We start from the raw sequence: 23349 nt of genomic DNA on the forward strand, positions 1-23349 counted from the left end.
ATTTGAACCCAGGTTCTCTCAAGTCCAGACCTGGCACCCTATCCACTGTGCTACTTACAAAATGGATTATTCTTCCAAACTTCAGATTGTCCTATCAGAAATAATGAGGTGAACTAATGTCATAAACTAATAACGTGCATCAAATTCATCTCCCAAACAATTTTACACTGAGGCAAGCAAGATTAAACGACCCCCTTTGGAGTTTTCTTGGCAGATACTGGAGTGGTTTATGTTTCCTTCTGATTCATTTTTACAGAAGCAAACAGAATTAAGTGATTTGCCCAGGGTCACACAACTAAGTGTCTGAGGCCAAATTTGAACTCAGGAAGATGAATCTTTCTAACTCCTATCCTCTTTGCCATCTGGGTGACACATGTTTTCAGCACTCTCTAAATTTGGTACCCTGCAGTAATTTCGTTCTATTAAGCAACTCTGCATTCCCCATTTTAACTAACCATGTCATATTTTACTTTTTTAAAATGCTGAATTGTTTTAAAATCAACAACAACAACAACAATAATAATAATAATAGCTACATTTACATGGAGGTATTGTCCCAATTTGCTGAGAGGAAACTTAGATTAAGAGAAGTTCTGGAATTTGTGCATGATCATACAGCAGTAAATATCAGAGACTGAATTCCGTCTCTGATCTTTATGCAAAACATTGACCTATGTACTATGTTTGGGGAATGTAATTTGATTCAACAAATATTACTTACTGTACGTACTGTACTTGCTGGATACACGGCAACATAATTTGATTTGGAGAATGTTATTTAACCAACAATGATTCAGCATAATAAAATAGAGAGTCAAAAAGATAGGGGTTCAGGTCCTGTCTCATGTAGAGAATGTAACTACAGACCCGTCACTCACCCAGGTACCTCTCAATTCCTTCAGACCCTTCTCAAAAACTAGGAGGTACAGAAAAAATGGCCCACCTGAACCTTAAGTGAAGAATATTTCCATGCCACCAGTTTTCTTCACTGATGAAGTCATAGTCGATCAATTTTCTTTCTCTTTTAGGAATCATCATAAAAATAATGCCATACATGGCTAAATGTAGGACAGCTATCACAATGGATAGAGTGTCACACCTAGAGTTAGCATGACTCATCTTTCTGAATTCAAATTCACCTTCAGACATAGATTAGCTGTATGACCCTTGGCAAGTCATTTTCCCTCTGTGAAAATGAGCTGCAGAGGAAAGAGCCACCCATTCCAATATCTTTGGGAGGAAAAATCCCAAATGAGGACTCAAATAATTAGACACAACTGAAATGACTAAACAACAACAATGACTATATACATAAACAGCCAGCTAAGTGGTTCCGACTCTAGAGAGAAAGCCAGAAGTAGTAAGTCACCTCTAGGATAAAAAGTAGTTCCATCATTTTTATTTTGTTTGAAAAAACAACATGTTTCAGACATTACCTAACACATTTGGACAAACAACAAGTTGGTTTTCTTCCCCAGGCAATTAAACAGAAGATGCTATGCTGTTCAAGATCTCTCTCTTCCATTGCTTATTGGCCCACATGCAGAGTTTGTGGAGGATTTGGCTAACATATTATTAATTTAATCTCAATTTGTAAAAGGTTTAAGAGATGGAGGGAACCAGTTTATGCTTTGGGGGAGGTCTGAGTTAATTGCAAAGCTGGAACTTTCCCATTCTCCTTCCAAAAGCTGGATGTTTTATTTTTAAATGTTCATAAAAATAAACAGTAAAACATTTAAGCTGGCCCTTCCCTTAAAGGGAAAGACTCCTAGATTTTGCATGTATACTGTTTTTAAACAGAATTTTCTATTTTTCTTATGCTTTTGATCCCTCTCTAGACATGCTTGCTGGCATCCAGGACAGCTGTTGAAGTATTTGAATGTTGGCAGCATCCCCCAGCAGGAAAATCAAATGTGTTCTCCAGAGGACTCCATTAGGGAAATATTTAATTCTGGCTTCCATGTAAAAGAGGACAAATTGCCCTGAAGGAAAGCTCCCATCTCCTTGTCGTGATTCAAAAAACAATACAGGTCCTTTCTCTTAGTGTTGACACTTTCTATTTCCTCTATAGGAGCTCTGGGAAAAGGCACCAACATACCAGAGTGGTTCCCCTTCCTCTCATCAACACTTTAGTCCATCTGTTTTTATTGAGGTTTAAAGTGTCTATCCTAGAGGATGAGGGAAGGAAAAGATGAAAACAAATCGAAGAACCAGTTCTTACCCAGATAGATACTACATTTTAGCTAGTTGGTTCAAATGGATAAAGTTTTAGACCTGGAGTCAGGAAGACTCATCTTCCTGAGTTCAAATGTGGCCTCAGACATTAGCTGTGTGACCCTGGGTAAGTCATTTAACCTTGTTTGCTTCCATTTCCTCACCTGTAAAATTAGGAAGGAAAGAAGGAAATGTCAAACTACTCCAGTATCATTGTCAAGAAAACTCCCAATGGGATTATGAAGAGTATGGCACGATTGAAACAATGAAAAACAGCCAGAGAAATCACAAATACCCATAAGAAAAAACTACATTTACAAAGTACCATCCTTATATTTTGCTAATAAGTAGAATAAAAATAGTGTGAATAGTGTAATATAGTAACAATTCACAATATAGTGTGAATAAGGTAATAAAGATACTCTCATATTGACAAATTGGTTATGTTCCAAATGTTCATTCAGAAGTCAGGTGTGTGGAACTCAGAGGACATTTTTCCCATAGAAACAATGTGATACATAGTGTTTGGGTTCCTAGGTTAGTCCACAGAAGCCTATTTAACCCACAATATAGTCAAAGGTATACTGGAAAGAGTCATGTAGAGTTTGAGGACTAAAATATAAATTCTAGTTCTGCTACTTACTACCTATACTATCCATGTTAAATGATTTAAACTTAATCATTGAACTTTTGTGACCTTCAATTTCTTCATTTGTAAATTGAAAAGACTGAACTAGATTGTATCTAAGAATAGTTCTGGCTCTAAATCCTATGATAAACGATAGTATAAATCTTCCTAAGAAGAAGAGAATGTCTTTATTTATTCAGTCCAACTCAAAGCATTTATTATTTTCCTATTATGAGCTAGGCAAAGAAAATGGCTGATCTTAAAAAATTCAAAATTGTGTACACCCAGAAGGGTTGGAAAGAATCTTAGTGATTATCAGTTCAACATTCTCATTTTGCAAATGAGGAAACTGAATCTTGGAGAAAATTAGTGACGTGATCAAGGATATTTAGTTGTGGACAAAGACAGGCTTAAAATCCAGATATCCTGAACACCTACACCAATGCCTTTTGCATTTCTCCCAATTTGTCTTTGACATTTCCTACCTCTCTTTCCTATGCCTATCTCTAACTTCCCTAAGTATCTGAGAGTACTAAGCCTTCACTCTAGCAGTCTGCTAGGCATATTCTTCTAGCATCTTCCCTCCTCCCCAAAACAATGCTGTGTTCTAAATGACTCTTTCTTCCTTCCTATAAAAAAAATCCCATCCCCTTAGTTACAAATTATAATTTTAGCTAAGAGGTAGCTAGAATTCATTTTAACTATTTACCATTTTGCTGGTTGCAGGAAGACCCTGAAAACCACTGCCTTCAAATGACTAAAAATAAGTATTACACAGGGAACAATGAAGAGGGGCATTTTGGGTTTGAGCAGGAAAGGTATAGCATATAACCAATGAGGAACTCTGAAGAAAAATAGAAATAAAGGAATTTTTTGACAGGAAGAAAAGATGAACTGGTCATGTGATAAGATCAAGGAATGGTATCCTCTTGATATAAAGAGAAATGTAATAAAGTAAAAAGGTAATAAAACCTTACAACACATTGGAGCAACCACTAATAAAATATGGTAGATTATGGACAAGAGTCCCAAAAGATGGGGGGGAGGGAGACAAATGGGTCAAGCTTAAAAGAGAAAAATCATTAACTCAAATCAATCTCTAATTGGTGAGATTTTAGGCAGTGTAATAAAAAGGGAAATGACAAAATTCAGGCAGTGTAAGATAAGATATTTCTGGTCAGGAAAACACCCTGGAAGGAAAACAGAAATAGAGCTTTTCATAGGGAAGTGGAGTGTCAGAGAAACAGTCATTTTCATTTTGGGATCACTTGAAAGTTGACTGTCTATAAATCAGGATCTGATTTTGTATTATGATGATTTCAGAGGAGTGATCAGAATTTAATACCAACTTAACTGGGAAAGATTACTTGAAAGAAGTGTTTTGAGCCAAGATCTGAAGTAAGGTCGGTATTATAACCATTGTCTAATGTCTGCAGCTTTGGACAATGCTATCAATAATCAGAACAATGAAAACTCATTCTGAAAACATGTATGTAGCTGTGGAAGTATTCATTCCCATGTGGAACAAAAGCAAGATTCCAAAGCAATCAAGCTCTTTACACCTCTTCCAACACCACCTTGTTGTTCATGTCTTGCTCTTTATTGGAATTCCTCTGCTATAACTATTATCTAGGAAGCTCCTTATTCCCCCAACTTCTTCCCAGAACTATTCCATATGGTAGTTCTTGACAGCTGAATTTGTTAACATTTCTCCATTTCTAAACCATTCTTAAAGAAAATTATATATGGAGTCACACCATCCTCACAGAAGTTCAAGAGGACCACCATGTCATCTGGATTCATGTTTTCACCTATGAAGAACTGATAGTTATTAAAAATAGTAAGGATATGTTTGATTTTTTTCCATAGCTCCCCATATATTCTATCTGAATTCTGTTCTTCAAGTCCACCTTTGACTGATTTCATGTAGCCTTCGATGAACTTTTTGTAGGATTCTTTTGTGAAGCTAGTTTCTTGCAGATGGTGGTTTATAACCATATCAACTCCAGTGATTACCAGGACATTGTTCCTTTACCCCCAGGACATTCAGCAGAGATATTTCCACTGATGAGTGAATCATCAAGGGTAACTATCCAGGAGACCATCTTGACTGCATAAATATTCCTAAGTTTAAGGTAGTTGGAGAAAGATGCTTTTCTTTTCTTTACGGGAAGAGGCCCTAACAACCAGTTCAAGGTTTTATCTCTTTCTCAGTCAAGCCTATCTGAAATGATGGGAATCCTAAGATTCAGGGAGTCTAAGAATAGAGGGCTGTGTATTTCTCCAAGGAAGTATTTTTGGACTCGAGCCTATTCTTGCCATTATCTACCTTTTGGCTTAGGCTCTGGACTGACCATGAGTTTGACCCTTTGTTTACTGCAAAAGAGGAAGACATAGACTGATAAAATAAAAAGGAAAGAAATGAATTCTGGAAAATTACTGTGGAAGAACAACCAAGTGATATAGATGACAGCAAAAAAAAATTTACTCAGCTTGAGCAGAGAGCGAATTCTAGGGAGTGATAAGAAATACCAGCATCCCTTTAGTGGCTATTTCCTCTCTTTCCTTCTGCAGCCTCATTTAAAAGGACCAGACACAAGCATCTTCACTAAGATAAAGGGGAGAAGAGGCAACTAGGTGACTCAGCAGATAGAGAATCAGGAGGTTCTGGGTTCAAATTTGGCCTCAGACACTTACTAGCTGTGTGACCCTAGGCAAGTCACTTAACCCTGTAAAAATTAGTCTCTAATAATAAAAATTATATTTTTTGAGGTTTTGGAGGATTATTAGAAATCAAGGAATAAAGAAGATACAAAATAACCACGTGCCCATGGATGATTAGCCAATTCAGAATCCCTGCACTTAGCTTACTTACTACATCATTGAAATGGAATGGAAGAGATTAAATACCAGTTAAATACCAATTGTGATCTCACCCAGGTGGAGACTCAGGTGAGATTATAGGGAATTCTGGGAAATACCAAGGACTTCTGCGGATTGAAGTCTAGGGTTCAAAATCTCCATTTTTACAACCCCCACTGTCTAGTCCTTACCTCTCTTTTGCCTTGGATCCAATTACACAGAATTAATTCCATGATGGAAGGTAAGAGTTTAAAAAAAAAAAAGATGAAGAGGAAAGAATTAGTCCTGCAAAGGTGATAATATGTGTCCCTCCTCTTCCATTCTGACAGTGATAAAAACAATACAGAGTAGTTGTTATATAACTATGCTTTAATAGAATTGTGTTCCATTCTAATGCATCTTAAAAGGACTATGTATACTGGAAAAAGGATCTGTCCCCTTTAAAATTTAGAAGTTTTGAAAAGATCTAGAAACATTCAGATTACTAAAAATTCAATTCTAAGCAATCTAATAGAAGGAGAGCTTAGTTTAAATTAGAAAAACTTAGAAACTGGCTAGTAAAAATTGTCTGATTGAAAATGACAGTCATAGAGAAAATCTTGGGAGAACCATAGTAAATATACAGTGATGATTGTTTTCTTTTCTGTTTCTGAGTAGGGTTGGAAGATCACAGAGAGACCCCAGAGGCCACCTAGTTCATGCATATGCAATCAAGAATCCCCTTTACAACAACCCTGGCAAGTGATCAAACATCTAGGTGATGCAGGAATTGTTAGTGGTAGGAAAGGTGGCCTGAAGCCTTTCCTTGCACTAACCAAAAAAGGCATGAATTCATTTCCCTGCAGTAGCAGAAAGGCTTTAGGGTACCTTTAATTCTAAGCACTAAGAAGCTGCTAGCCAGCCTAACCTAAAGTGAGAAAAAGTATCATAAATAAAGGCTTCCCTTAAAACAGGGTAAGGAAAAGGTAGGACTAAAAAGTTAATGAGAAGGCATCGATTATAGCTAGGAGATTGAATGTCTTTAAGTTTTGCTCTACACATAATGATTGTTATCCTACTGGTGTGTATTGTTATAAGGAAGGGATAAGTTTAGGTTTGCAGAACACAGTGACATGAGACCAGCAGAAGAAAGATTCTGGAATGCAGCATGAGGGTTAAGCTAACACACTCAGATTGTTGGAGGCTGCCTTGTCTCTCTCAATTGGATCCTGGAGGATGTGGATGCCTAGTCCTGAGAGTTTGACCCTATCCCATATTGCTGCCTGGGTTGCTGTTTTGTGCTGTGTGTCTTGAAGATCTGAAGAAGCTGTCTCTGTCCTGTCAACATCCAGTTGTCTGTAAGCTGAGGTCTAAATCCATCTGGACTTGGGATCTTTCCCTGGATCCCTATCTAATCTGTTATTGGCCAGTATCTCTACTAACACCTAGAGAGGGTTAGGGCAGGATAGATAGACAAGGACTGGGTTTTACAGCTTAGCATATCAGGGAGATAGAGTAGAAAATCAACTCTAAGAAGATCCTTCATGTGAAGGCTTTAGATTTTGGGTTACTTTAGTTAGTTATCTCAGTGTTAGAATTTTCCCTTTACCCTCTTAACCTGTCCCTTTTTGAAATAAAATACACTCCCAGTTTTGTTTTGTTTTGTTATCTGTGTACTGGTGCCAGACCAGGCTCTGTCTGGTTCAGGCTAACTATTTGGCCCTTCCACCCACAGTGGAGAACCTATTACTGGCCCAATGTATATACTTAATCCCATCCAATCCCACCTCCCAAAATACCCCTATTACAGTATGAAATTGTCAGATCTAAGACTCTTCAGTATATCCTTTGACTCATAATGTGGAATAATATACTACAAATTATAATTAAATATGTTATGACATATTATAGTATAACAAAATATATTTTATATTATAATATAGTGTTATATTGTATTATAATAAAATATTTTATTGTCATATTATAATAAAATATTTCATAATATCATATACTGTTATATGTTATAATTAAAATATAATAATAAACTAAGTTTGGAAACAAAAAGCATCATTTACAGAAATTATATGTTGCCCTCTTTGCTTAATATGATATCATGCCCTGGTTTTTTTTAATTACAATAAAGATCTTTTTTTCTATTAAAGAAAAATCTTATTCTAAATGTTGTACTGCTTAAATTAATATTGTCATTAGAGTCCAACCACTAACACTTAATGGCTGCACGATCTTAGACAAGACACTCAACCTCTAGTGTTTTTTAGGCATAGGTAGACAATAAGTTACAGAGAAGGTGATGATCTACACTGGCAAAAATGTCTCCATCCAGGAGTTTTATACTAAAGAACTCAAAGGCCCAATCCTTAATCATTATTATGCTTTGTTAATTTAATGGGGAATTTTGTTTATTCAAATTGAAAACACAAATGGATAAAATCACATGCTAAATTTACTCTCTAAGGTCCATATGTTTGGAAATATGGATGTTCTGACTTCCTAGTGCCTAAGAGCCACATTCACTATTTGCTGGAGGGCAATTATTCAAACTCTAACCCTAGTGACTAAGAGGAAATGGAGTTTTCCACACTTACCTTGCAAACCAAAGGTTTAAAGTAACAGTGAACAGGAAAAATTCTTTAGATCTATTCCCACAGAAAATGGAGATGTATCAGGATGCTTACTTTAATCACACACACACACACACACACACACATACACACACACACACACACACACACACACACATCCCAGCAATATATTACCAGGAAGATATAACAGCATTTCCCCCTTCATACTCAATAGGAGGACTACATACCATTGGTCATTTACTACCCAAATGCATTCATTAGGCTTAAGGTATTAGTAGGACACTTTAATTACCAGTTGCTTGTCACTCAGAGGGCCACATAAGAGGTGGAAAAAACATCAGAGAACTCGTTGTTGTGTCCAGAGGCCAAAAATTATAAAGGTCAGTGGAAATAGAAGCCATGTTGTCAATAAGGAGTAATCACATATATAGGGAAGGAGGGTAAAGGCAAATAAGAAAAGGGGAATATTAAGCATTTTTATACTCTAATTAAATACTTTCTCCTTACCTACCTACAAAATATGGTAGCAAAAAGGGGTCTGCCTGACTACTCATAAAAATCTATGACCAAGTCAATTTTTCTAGTCATGTTTTCATGCTTCCTGTTATAAAAAGAGGAGAGAAGTCAAATTGCCTATGAGGACCATCCTAGGGAATATGAACCCAGAACTCTTCTGGAAACTTCCCATGGGCTCCAGAGACATGGCAATTCAGTTTTGGTTCTTCTATGGCTACTGCCAGCTGTGTGATGGCTTGGTACTTTGGGATAAGAAGAAAGTCCCTTTATTGGCCACTGAGTACAAAGGACTAATGTCTCAGGAATTTTCAAAAGATAGTGATCCTACACTCAGGCTTTCAGCCTGTAGATCACATCATAATTATTTTAAACCTCTTCAATGAACTTCCATGGGTGATAGTTGGCCTATTAACTCCAGCCACCATGTTGTTAAGAAAAGATGTCATCCTAAGGCTTATGTGTTACTTAAACAAATCTGAGCCTGGGATTTGGAACTACCTCTTTGTACATGTTCTTTCCTGAATGAATGACTGAGAATCAATCCCAAGCCAGATATATCCAGATTTGGAGGCAACCTTGAAAGTTCAAGAGGTCTGGAGATCACTGATCTTTTCAGTCACAGCCAACTAAATCCCCCCAAAGAGAAGCTTCTAGGAACTATCCAGTGTTCTTGGAAAGGGTGGCCACTAAGAAGATGTGTCTTTGCCTCACCTGTTCTCCCAAAGGTTATTTAAGTGGTGCAAAATTGAGATGAAATGTAACAATACCAATTCAGTGATCATGAAAAATGCTTTATATTTTGGTAATGTTCTCTTATACGTTTGTTTCAAGTATTTTTGGATATCAAAAGAATGACATCTCTAGGGCCTCCTCCTGAGTTAACAATGTATATTTGTTTCAGATGATTATTCTGTTTCTCTAAATAAACAAACCACATTATTTTGAATTCAAATAAATTTCTATGCTGATAATATATATATAAATAAATATATACATATGTATATATAAATATAAAATAAGTATCAGCACCTCCATCTTCCTCCCTGAGAACATGACTATAGTTATAAGTTAAATTAAAGAAGTCTGTTTTAAGTTCTTCTGTCAAAGCACACCGTGAGCCTTTTGGAAGTTCTTTTGTGTGTGAGAAAGAAATACCAGTCTGAAACCTGATACAGATTGTACATTGAGTATTCTTTTACTCTGCTTTGGGGAGACCCTACATAAGAACTAACAACCTAATCTACAAGCAATCCCCCCCCCCCCCCGAAGAATCAGAATCAGGGAATGTAACATGACAGAGGATATAAGAAATGGAGTTTTATTCATAGCTGCGCTCTTTGTGGTGGCCAAAAATTGGAAAATGAGGGGATGCCCATCAATTGGGGAATGGCTGAACAAATTGTGGTATATGTTGGTGATGGAATATTATTGTGCAAAAAGGAATAATAAAGTGGAGGAATTCCATGGAGACTGGAACGACCTCCAGGAAGTGATGCAGAGCGAGAGGAGCAGAACCAGGAGAACATTGTACACAGAGACTAATATACTATGGTATAATCGAACGTAATGGACTTCTCCATTAGTGGCGGTGTAATGTCCCTGAACAATCTGCAGGGATCTAGGAGAAAAAACACTATCCATAAGCAGAGGACAAACTGTGGGAGTAGAAACACCGAGGAAAAGCAACTGCCTGACTACAACGGTTGAGGGGACATGACAGAGGAGAGACTCTAAACGAACACTCTAATGCAAATATTAACAACATGGCAATGGGTTCGAATCAAGAACACATGTGATACCCAGTGGAATCACGCGTCGGCTAAGGGGGGTAGGGGGAGGAAAAGAAAATTATCTTTGTCTTTAATGAATAATGCATGGAAATGATCAAATAAAATACTATAAAATTTAAAAAAAAAGAAAAAAATGGAGTTTTATTTGCTTATTAGAGGCTGGTTCCTCCAGGACTAGCTCCAGCTTAGATCATATGCATAGGTTTGACAACTTAAGAAGAAGAAATGGGTAGAATGTTTCCCACTCATTGCACCAGTGGATGAAAATAACACCTTTGAAGCTGGCAAGTAGATCAATGGCTAGAGTTCCAAGCCTGCAGTCAGGAATTCAAATTTGACCTCAGGTACTTACTAGTTATGTGGCCTTGGTCAAATCATTTAACTTGTTTGTCTCAGTTCTCAAACAGTGAAATGAGTACAATAATAGAACCTGCCACACAAAGTTCTTGTGAAAATCAAATGATTGTAAATTACTAAGCATATTGCCTAGTCATAGTAAGTACTATAAAAAGTTAGCTATTATTGTTGTTGCTATTTTCTAGCAGAAGCTAGGTGATAAAATGGATAGAGGGCTGGAAATGGAGTCAAGAAGACTTGAATTCAAATCTATCGCCATACAGCTAGCAAGCTGTATGATTCTGAACAAATTATAAGTTTTTCCTAGCCCCAGTTTCCTTGTCTATAAAATGTTGATAATGGTGCCTACTTTTTTCTCATTTGTTTATTGCCATGTGAAATACACTTCCATATTATTCATTGATATAAGAACACACTCATACATAACCAAACCCCAAAATAAAACCAAAGATACCCTGATGTGAAAGATGACTCCTTTCTTTCTCTGGAGGTGGATAGCATTCCCTGTCATAAGTCTTTCAGGATTATCCCAGAACAGTACATTGCTCAGAGTAGCCAAATTTTCACAGATAATCATCATCCAATATTAATAGTGTCTTCTCAAGTCTGTTGTGTTGACTAATATAAGGTTGGTGGAATTATAAAGTGATCAAAATATTCTGGAGGACAATTTGGAACTATGTCCAAAGGGCCATAAAACTGGACATGCCCTTTCATCCAGTAATACCACTATTGGATCTGTTACCCAAAGAGATTTTTTTAAAGGAAAGGACCTACTTGTACAAAAAATACTTATAGTTGCTCTTTTTATGGTGGCAAAAAAGTGGAAAATTGAGGGGATGTCCATCAGTTGAGAAATGGCTGAACAAATTGTGGTACATGTTAGTGCTCTAAGAAACAATGAACAGTATGCTTTCAGAAAAAGCTGGAAAATTCTACCTGAACTGATATAGAGTGAAATAAGCAGAACTGGGGGAACATTATACACATTAACAGCAATATTGTGGGATGATCCACTGTGAAAGACTTAGCTACTCTCAGCAATACAATGATCTAGGACAGTTCCAGAGGACTTCTGACAAAGGATGCTATCCACCTCCAGAGAAAAAACTGTTGGAGTTGGAATGTAGATCAAAACATTATTTTTTACATTAGTTTATGTATGTTTTTATTTGGGGACTTTGGTTTTATATGAGTATTTTCTTACAATAATGCCTGATATGGAAGCATGTTTTGCACTATAATAGATGTATAACCCAGACCAAATTGTTTGCCATTTCTGTGAAGGGGGAAAGAAGGGAGGGAGGGAGGGAGACAATTTGGGTCTAATTATTTCAGAAAACATGTTGAAAATTGTTATTACACGTAATTGGGAAAATAAAATATCTTTGAATAATACAAAGACTGTTGTGATGATAAAATGTGATGCATTTGGTATTAACATTGTACAAAGTGTTCAGTAAACATTAAAACACTATATAAATGCTAGCTATTATTATTGTTATTATTCAGATCCTTTGGCCTGAATCTCCAAAGAAATCTGGATCATTGCCCATTATCTAAATAAAGTATGTTCCAATTCTAAATCTGTGATTTTAAGATCTTCATCCTTAAATTACTTCTCAGCTATGTAAAGGTAAGTTGATAGTAAATCAAAGTCATTCCCCACCCCACCCCTAACTTTAGGTAAGGGGCAAGATGTCCTGCTACCTTAATGAAGTGAAAACAAGCCTCAACCAAGCAAACACTTTAGATTAGGTCTGAAATATCCTTGGATGAACTGGAGTGACATTAACAGGCAAAAATATTTGGTTTGGCTGAGGAAATCTAGACTTTCCATTTTCCCATAGATTTTCCAAGATTTTGCCTCCAGGGACAATGCAGCTGGTGGTAGTGTCTACATCAGGAGCTAAGGAGAGAATCATATATTCACAGCTCTACAAAGAATTAAGCAAAAAAGCTACATCATAACTAAGAGTAACATACTCCATCAAGGAAAGAAAAGGACTGCCAAGAACTGGGAGCTGTGAGTTACAGTAGCCTTGCCATATGTACTCTCTAAATATGAGCCCACTTTCCTCAAGACTCTGCATGTCCTGGTAGGAGAGTGGATCACAGACATTTTGTACCACCTTTTCTACCTTAGTAAAAACCCTTTTCTAAAGGCTAATTGAGTCTGGCTGATTCAATTTAGATTCTCGACTAATAATCATGATAAGAAGCATGCCAGTGGGGGCTCTTGAGCTAGACTTAGAGAAGACACTCCCCAGACCCTTGTGGTGCCACTAGATGCCTGAGGTGACACTGAGTTGCCATGACATCAATGGAAGTATGAGTTGGGATAAGACTTACAGAACATACTCCATAATTATATTAAAAGTACGCTTATTAAAGAATCCTGTTTTAGACCTTCAACTAGGTTCTGAGCAGTGCAGAGTCCTGCAAAATGGTGACAGGAATTCAAATTCACTCTATTTGACATTGCAATTATGTAAAATATCATCACTGATCCCAATCCAATGCCTAGATGTAAACTATCTCTCCTAGGCTCTTTCCAATTGAGTCAACAGATTCTTCGTGTTTTCTAATCCCAGAAACAGAAGGAAATACTTCTTCATTGATTTCTTAATCTAGTTTCTTGGGAGAGATAGCAATTCTCCCCTGCTTCAATTACGAGGCTATGATCGTAGATATATAACTGCAGAAGACATCCCTATTTAAGTGCATAGAATTGGAGAAGGGGATAAGCACAAGCTCATAGGGAGGGAAAAAAGTTCAACTAGGGAATCTCCATTTGAATAAAGTTCGCCTCACCTTTTAATAACTATCTCTGCTTGCTCAGGATGATTCCATTTGGGCAGGATTTCTATACAACTACAGCATACTACAAGGGATCTCACAACTCTGGTTGTCATTTGCTATATACTATGAGTTTCATGACCCACTGGGAGGTTTTTATTGCTGCTCAGTCATGCCCAACTCTTCACAATTCCATTTTAGGTTTTCTTGGTAAAGACACTGAAGTGTTTGCCATTTCCTTCATTTTACAGATGAGGAAACAGAAGCAAACAGGGTTAAGTGACTTGCCCAGGGTCACACAGCTACTAAGTGTCTGAGGCCAGATTTGAAATCAGGAGGATAAGTCTTTCTGCCTCCAGTCCCAACAGTCTGGCCACTTTGCTGCCTAGCTGCCCCTATAGGGGAATCAAATTAGAGTCAAAATCAAGTTTGATTATCTGTCAGCATTCTTTAAAATAAACTGAGATTTCTAGGCTGTCAGCTATAGCTTCCCCTCAGAATTGGGGCGTAAATTGCAAGTGAAAAGCTGTACATGTCAAAAGGTAAAGGGGGATTAGGGATGGTCTCTATGTGATTATTGAGGAGAGCAAAACCTATCCAACTATATAGCAAGGTGATATTGTGAATAAAGTGCTAGACTTAGTGTCAGGAAGACCTGAATTCAAATCCTACTTGTTTTAGCTGTGTGACCCTGGGCAAATGACTTCACCTTTCTCAGCCTCAGTTTCCTCTTCTGTAAAAGGGAGCTTTTTTTGTTGTTGTTCACAAGGTTTTTGTGAGGACCAAATGTAAAGCACTTTGCAAACCTTAAAACTACATAAATGCTAGCTGTTGTTCAGTTGTGTCTCACTCTTCCTGATCCTGTTTGGAGTTTTCTTGGCAAAAATACTGAAGTAGTGTGTCATTTCCTTCTGCCAACTCATTTTACAGATGAGAAAATGGAGGCAAACAAGGTAAAGTGACTTGCCCAAGGTCACACAGCTAATAAGTATTTGAGGCCAAATTTGAACTCAGTAATGAATCTTCCTGACTTCAGGACTGATTCTCTAACCATTGCTCCTCCTAGGTGCCAATGATGATGATGATGATGATGATGATGATAGCTAACATTTATATAGTACACATTATGTGCTAAGCACATGGAATACAAATGCTGCCCCCACCTAAAAAAAAGACAGTCTCTGCCTTCAAGGAGCTTACAATCTAATGGAGGGAAAGCCAACATTCAAAAAAAGCTAAAAGGGAAGAGAGGCAATGGATCCGGGTGTGCAGGAGTATGTTGGAGAAGCATATATAACACAGAAACAATAGAGCATCTTCCTTTTTTTGTAACGTCAACATAAAATACCAGGAGTTTCATACATTCACTATCCCATGCAGACTTTCCTCTCCCCACTCTTTGAAGGCTGTGGGTCTTTTAATTCACCTTCACAGATTTTGTTTCCTTCCCCTTTTTTCTCTTGCCAGCATGCTGGGGCTGGACAGCAACAAGCACTCATCACAAGTCCCTTTAGTATCACAAACAAATGGCCGTTCTGGACTGAATGCAGGGGAAAGTATTTTTGTTTCCCTAAACCAACAGGTGTGATGTGGCTGGACTCTTGTAAACCAGCTCACACACTGCAGATACTTCCTCTGAAATTTTTCATGGTGCCACCTGATCCTCCTTTTTCCTTTCATTTTTAAAGCAACTCAAACAAACATCCAGCATCCTGCTGCAGTATTACACCCTCTGGATGGAGGAAGGGTTTGGAGAATTATTTTTTTCCTGTAAATTAATTATTCTAATTTCTGTTTACTTGCAAGTTTGGGGACAGGAAATACTGAAAATATTTTTAGGTAAAAGGATGGAGCTGGTTGTTTCTTGAATACTAAAATGCTGCCACCTTCATGGAGCCCCTTTTATGTTCAAAGTGTTGCGCAAACATTGAGTAATTAGGAGAAGAATCGGTTTATATGTTGAAACACCTTTGCTACATACAGAAACAACTCCATACTTTAGGATGAAAAAACAATCTCCTTACTATTTATATACTCTTTATTGACAGCTCAGTGGTACAATACTGAACAGGGAATCAAGAAGCCCTGATTTCAAATCCTGCCTCATACACTCATCATCCATGTGGCCCCGGGCAAGCCACTTAACCTCTCTCAGACTCAGTTTTCTCATCTGTAAAATAGGAATAATAGACCCTACCTCACAGGGTTATCTTAATCATCAAGCAAGATAACAAAAATAAAAATGCTTGTAAATCCTAAAATGCCATATCAATGCTAGCTACTATCATTGTTTGAATTTTCTGATTGCCAGACTGATTAGAACCATGCTAGTGCATATAGGACGGTTGCCCCATTTGAGGACTTCTAGGCTCTACCTGGTATTTTCTTCCTTTATATCCTTCCCCCACACTCTTACTATGATAGCACCTTACATTTATCATCCTTATAGCTGTTTCTGGGACCTCATTAGACCAAAATTTCTATGCCTAGAATATCTATATCTATCTATTCTTCCTGTAACAAAGCAGCCCCAGTCAGTGATTATATGTCATTTGTAATTTTTCAAATATCATCTATTGTAAGAATATGATTAAGAGGGGGAAGTTGGATTAAAAGTCAGGTCTAGAGATAGGAAGTCCTAAGTTCAAATCTGGCCTCAGACACTTCCCAGCTGTGTGACCCTGGGCAATTCACTTGACCCCCATTGCCTAGCCCTTACCTCTCTTCTACTTTGAAACCAATACATAGTATTGATTCTAAGGTATAAGGTAAGGGTTTAAAAGAAAAAAGAATATGATTAAGAAAGGAGCAAAAGGCAATGTCACAGAATGCAGAAAGGACTCATTTTGGCATTTTGGTCCCAGGAAGATCTAGTTTGAAGTTCTGTCTAATGACACATACTAGTAGCTATTTAAGCTTAGCCATAAAGCTTTCAGTATCCTGAGCTCCTCTCTAAGACCATAAACTACAAAGAAGATGGTCCTTTGGACACAGTTTGTTGAGCTAAGACCTCAGAGACCATCTGGGCCATCCCTCTCATATTTACTAATGAAGAGATCTAAGGAGGTTACGTCAATCATAAATATGAAAGGCTGGATTTGAACTCAGGTCCTTGGACTCAAGAGCCAATGCTCTTTCCATCATACCCTTTGTATCCTCTTTTTCTCTGCTTCCCAGAGAGTTGACTCATAAAATTTCTTTGAAAGAGTAAGAAGGAGGAGAAATTCAGCAAAACTACTCAAAAATGAACTGAAAAAGTCCACTAAACTTATTATCTTTGCTGTTGTGGCTCAGTTGTTTCAGACATGTGCGACTCTTCATGATCTCAGTGGATTTCCTTGGCAAAGATACACTAGAGTGGTTTGCCTTTCTTTTAGGAGTTTCTAACCCAAGGCAGGCACTATTGTAGATATCAGCAGACAGACACAGAAAACTCATAAAGAAAGCAGAATAAAAGCACAAGCCAGAAACGGGATAGCAAAAGTAAGTTTTCCACTATCATTGTATCCTGTTGACCATGATGCTAGTATTTTATTTAATAATTCCTTTTATGTTTGAACCTGAAGGTCGCTTCATTTGTAGCAGGTCAGAAATAATAATAATAATAATAAATTGAATTTATAGAAAGTTCTAAGATTTGCAAGGTGCCCTGTTGACCAGTTTAAATTATTTTTAAAGATCACTGACTAGTCTGATATTTGTGGACAGATGAGCCAATCAATAAAAAGGAGCAGACATTGCTTTTCCCCCATCTCTGTATTTTCAGCATATAAAAAGTCTTTCATTCTGCTCAGATCAACAGAAAGGGATCATGAATACTTCCAACACGAGTCACTGGCAAAGATGGGGAGATGAGCTCCAGCTCTGACATGTCTTTTGTGCTTGAGCTAGTGTTAGATTGAGCTAGAATTCAGCTGAGGGCTGGTCATGCCCAAATGGGGTAAAATCCATGAATGTCCCAAAGCAGTTACAGTTTTGCCATTCCCTCACCATCTCCAATCCCTCCACACACAACAAATTATTTCTACTTCTCCCCTCTCCCATCCTGTTTCTAGCAGACCAATCAATGATATGGAAAAGAATATTGATTTCCCCAACTAAACAACACTGCTAAATAAAACCCATTCCATTTGAGTGTCATTTCCTTGAAATTGTATAAATATTATACCTATTTTATAGATGAGGGAAATGAATTTCATAAGCATTAAATGACCTGCTCAAAATCACATAGAAGTAAAATTCAGCCCAAACCAGCATTAGCTGAGTTGAATTCTGAAAATGTTGTTGGTTGTTCAGTCATGTCTGACTCCACGTGAGGTTTTCTTGGGAAAAAAATAACAACACTGGAATGGTTTATCATTTCCTTCTCCAGCTAATTTTAAAGATAAGGAAACCAAGGCAAGCAGGGTTAAGTGGCTTGCCCAGGGTCACATAGCTAGCAACTGTCCTTGACCAGAGAATTCATGAAGATGAGTCTTCCTAATTCCAAGCCCAGTGCTCTCTCCACCGCACCACCTAGCTGCCCAAATTCTGAACTAGAAAGAACTAAATTAGTTGTTTTTACTTAGCTGATGTGGAAATTGCAGGGAATATCCAGGAAGAATTTGAACAGCAGATATCTGACTTGAATCAGACCATTCATTCACGGTTTTGATAAGAAAATAGAAAGGTGCTCTGTAGACAAGCTTTGTGATTGGTCTGCAGAAAAAGGGAGTGGGCAGCCGCATTTGTGCTTCCTATAGTCACTTGTTGCCTTTTCCCCTTCATCCATCAGGCTGGATGCCAAATCAATAGCCTGCTGCCTAGCTACTTTTTGTAAGGAGATTATTCCCAATCCTTCATGTGATAGATGGTTAAAGTTGATCATATCGGCGTAGGGTTGAAAAGTTGCCATCTGCTGCAGGCTTGACGGGCAAGCATTTTGTGCCAGATAAAAGAGTTTCTACAAAGGAAGAAAAATTACTTTTGCAGAATCTGATCTTGCTTTACAAAAACAAAAACATCAGAAGAGGTTTAAGGGGAAAGAATCAGGCCTTTCCAAGATCTCTGACCTGGAAGTTTCTGTTTGTAGCAAGATGTTCCAGCTATTGTCGTTGGAATTTAGAATGCTTCTATTCTCTCTAACTCTTTGCAGGACAAAATAAAACATATTCTTTAGGAAAAGAGAAAGAAGGCAATGTTTTTTTTTTTAATTGCATTCACTTTTTGAGAGAGAGGGAGGGAAGGAGGAAGGAACGAACGAACGAATGAACAAACGAATGAAGGAACAAAGGAAGGAAGGAGGGAAGGAAGGAAGGAAGGAAGGAAGGAAGGAAGGAAGGAAGGAAGGAAGGAAGGAAGGAAGGAAGGAAGGCAAGTTGAAGGGAGGAAGGAAGGGAGGAAGGAAGGAAGGGATGAAGAGGAAGGAAGAAGGAAGGAAAAATCTGGCTAACAATTATTAATGTAGGCTCACCAAATTTCCAACTAGACAATACTGATATTAATACCAAGATCTGGCAGCGAGGTGGTACAATAGATAGGGTGGTAGGCCTGAAGTCAAGAAGACCTAGGTTGCTAACTGTGTGACCCTAGGCACGCCATTTAACCTCTGTTTTCTCAATTGTAAAATAGATATAATAATAGTAATTCCCCAAGTAGTTGTGAGGATCAAATGAGATACTTGTAAGGCACTTGGCCACTGTGCCTGGCACATTACAGGCACTTAATAAGCGTTTCCTTCCTTCCTTCCTTCCTTCCTTCCTTCCTTCCTTCCTTCCTTCCTTCCTTCCTTCCTTCCTTCCTTCCTTCCTATTTATGTAGATAACACTTTCCAGTTTACAAAGTGCTTTTGCATACACTAAGATTATCCTGAATTTAATTTAATCTTTAATGATTATAACAATACTTCAGGGTCTTCAAGTACCTCAGGGTCAACCCTAGCAACATTCTATCATGAATAAAATTATTACCATTTCCTAAGTGTTTAAATTACAAAGTCCTGAAAAAACAAAAACAAATTATGGTTATTTGAGCTTTCTATCTTTTGGGACTCTGCATAAATGGGAGTTCATTCTAATTGAATCTTTTGTTTCTATCTCAGTTTCATATTTCTGATTTTTACTTAGACAGGATGCTTATAGGTTGGGGCATGACCAGGACAGTGACAAGAATCACAAAGAAACAGGAGCACATGCTATTCCAAGATCCATAGCAAGGAACTGGAGGAGGACAACAGAGGCTATCCTAGCAGTGGGTCTTCAGACATTTGAAGTGCCCTACCATGGAAAAGGGATTAGTTTTATTCAATTTGGCCCTGGAGGGCAGAGCTGTGACAGGAGGACTGGGTGCAAATTACAAAGAGACAAAGGTTGCACTTTGATATAAAGGAAAATGTCCTAAAAATGAAACTGTTCAAGAGGAATAGACTGCTTCAAGAAAACATTTCTCAGGACAGCTAGAGAGCACAGTGGGTAGAGCTCCAGACCTGGAGTTTGGAGGACCTGGTTCCTAATTTACTGGCTTCAAACATTTCCAGCTTGATGACCATGGGCAAGTCACTTAACCCCAGTTGCCTAGCCGTTGTTGCTCTTCTGTCTTGGAACTGTTATTAAGATACAAGGTAAAGGTTTGTTTTGTTTTGTTTTCATTCCCTTCCTGGTGGGTCTTCAAATGGAGACTATTTTAGATTCCAGTATATTATAGAAGAGATTCCATTCTATGACATATCAGAAAATGAATTCTTTGGGTCCTCTCTAATTCTGAGATAGTCACCCTATGTCTGTACTAAGTTGGAATGGAAGTAGTTACATATAAAGATACTTTTTCACTCCACTTGTAATTGGTAATCACACTGACTTGTCACTGATAATTCCTTTCACAGAAACACAGAATATACTATGTGCCTACTATGTGCCAGTTCTGGAGATACAAAGAAAGAAAAAAAAAATCAGTCCCTGCTCTCCAGGTGCTCATGATCTTGCCTTTTTCCCATTTTTTCTTCCCTTCCTTCCTTATTCTCCTTCCCTTACTAACACACTGACTTTTGTCTGGGCTGCCCTGGTATGAACAGGTCTGGAAGGTCTGGAATGCTAACATGACTCTTAATATGGGACAGAGACTGCAGCAAAAGTTACTGAAGATTTTCGGAGTCTCGAAGATGCACTCCAAGGATAGATTTCACTAGCCCGTGAACTTGTCTTTAGAAAATAATTGATTACAGTACTTCAATAAAACTGGGTGCCTTTGCGACACGAAATTTTCTTTTCTGCATTTAAAACATTCTGAAAAGGCATCCGTGAGCTTCACGGCACTGCCGGGGAGTCAGCAACACAAAAGAGGTTAAGAATCCTTCATGAGGAAGAACCAGGCAATTCTTTCTGTCACCTGATAAGATCTGGACTGGTGACAAACACTGTAGATTACCACCCACAGTTACGCCATTAATATCTTCACACAAGCTACTGACAGATCAGGGAGAAGAAATTTAGTGAAACGTGAAGTCAGAATTTCCAAGGCACAAGATTTTGTTGGTGTGGAGGGTCCTTAGTTAACCCTTTTATTCCTTTGTAGAAAGTCATGGCTACCAAAACAATCCATCGCCCAGTGGCCCACCCTCTGGCGCAGAGCCCTTAGGACTTAGTGGGGCTGGCCCTTGGGCGATGGAAACCTAACCTGGCTCAAGCCACAAGCTCTAGGTGTGTGCTCCGCTGTCCTAGCCCCCACCGACACCGTCATACTGAGGCATCAGAGTAAGACTCTATATTTTATGGATTATAATAATAATAATTCTTCCTATATGAAGATCGATCATCCAGCCCTCATTAAGCAACTACTGTGCTAGGTCCTGGGGATAAAAAAATGCAGGGGAGACAGTCCTTGCCCTCAAGGAGCTCACCTTCTAACAGAGGCATGCAAGCTCACAAGGAAGTACATGCAGGATGTATGCAAAAGGGTGAGGGTGCAGGCTAAGAAATAAAAGAATGGGGGGAAGTCCTCATATTGAAGAAGGAGGTAGCATTTCATCTGAGAGCTGAAGGGGTTCCAAAGAGCAAAAGTGAGAACAGAGAGCATCCCAAGCCCAGGAGATGGCTTGTGCAACGAGGGAGGCAAGAGACAGGATGTAATCTACTTGGAACAGCAAGTAGCCCAGTTTGCCTTGAGTAGGGAGTATGTGAGGGGGAGTGATGTGTAATCAGCCTGGAAAGAAAGGTTGGAGCCAGACTATAAATGCCAGAAGAGTTTATATTTTATCCCAAGGGCAATAAGAGGCAGACCTTAACTTTGGCGATATCAATTTGATGACATAGATCACCTACTATCAGACCAATATGTTGAGGTAGAGGTAGAAGGGTGTTCTGTTAATATTTATTATTGGTAGGGAATAGCTAGGTGGCTCAGAGGATAGAGAGGAGGTCCTGGGTTCAAATATGACTTCAGACACATACTAGCTGTGTGACCCTGGGCAAGTCACTTAACCCTCATTACCTAAGTCTTACCACTCTTCTTCCTTAGAACCAATGGAAGGTTAGGAATGCTTATTGTCTGTTTATGATTTTTGTTCTCATTATATCCCTGGATTCTAGTAAACCACTTTGGAATCATTGTGGTGGACTAAAACTAGGCCAGAGACAAACAAAGCCAGCTGCTAGATTGTAGCCTGTGGGGAATTGACCCCATATGATCAGGGGAGAAGTCAAGGAGGATGCCGGGAAGAAGGAGCATCCCTCAAGATGAGCTTCAGGCCCACCAAACAGATGGGCCCCTAACTTCTTCTTGGGACTATTGAGCAGGCTTTGGAAGGCTTTAGGTTTCTTCTCAATGAGCCAGCACTTTGGCTCACCATGAATTATGTATGGTACCAGATTAGGGAGAACCGGGGTCCACCCCATAGCAATTGGCTAAATCAGAAAGCCCTGAACCAATTGCCTCATGGTTGTGAAGGGGGCAGTAAACAAGCCAAAAAAGTCTCAAAAATACTGGATGCCCTGACATGGGGCGGCTGGTCCCTATTTACCAAGAATTATGGTGAAAATCCCAAATGTAGGACCAGGAAACATATCCTACGGGGCCTAAAAGCATATTGTGTTGGATTCAGAAAAGAACCAGTAGAGGAAAGGTGCCACAAGGAATCCTGCCCCCTGTATACTTCTTAAGGTGATCTTAAAAAATGGGGAGACAAATTGTCAAGAAGTGCTTGTTCTGTACGTCCTTTGTGCCAGGTACTGTGCTAAGGGATACACATACTAAGAAAAGAGAGGGGGAAAGAATTCCTCCCTTTAGGGGGCTTATATTCTAGCAGGGTAGACAACATATAAATATCTGGGTACCTGCATGATAAATCCTGAGTAGATGGAAGGTAACTCATGCTGAACATGCTAGAAATACATTCTTCAGAGCACTAGTAGAAAAGCTTGTCTATCTATCCCCAAAGCAGTAAGGTCCCCCAGATTTGGAAAATGTGGGGAACTATCTTGAGGCTTTGGGTTTCTTCAAACTCTACAAGGACAGAGCACGTTCCCCCATACCTTTGTGTGGTTGCTTCATTTTCAGTCATAGCCATCTCTTTGGGTCCCATTTGGGGTTTTCCTGGCAAGGATACTGGAGTGGTTTGCCATTTCCTTCT

General features: G+C 38.5%; 1 pseudogene; it reads right to left on the reverse strand.

The window, feature by feature from the left end:
- Nucleotides 1-4543: 4543 nt before the first annotated feature.
- On the reverse strand, nt 4544-4947 carry LOC100028223 (translationally-controlled tumor protein-like; annotated as a pseudogene).
- Nucleotides 4948-23349: the final 18402 nt, after the last annotated feature.

The sequence above is a fragment of the Monodelphis domestica genome, chromosome 2 (assembly GCF_027887165.1).
Source record: "Monodelphis domestica isolate mMonDom1 chromosome 2, mMonDom1.pri, whole genome shotgun sequence".
NCBI lineage: Eukaryota > Metazoa > Chordata > Mammalia > Didelphimorphia > Didelphidae > Monodelphis > Monodelphis domestica.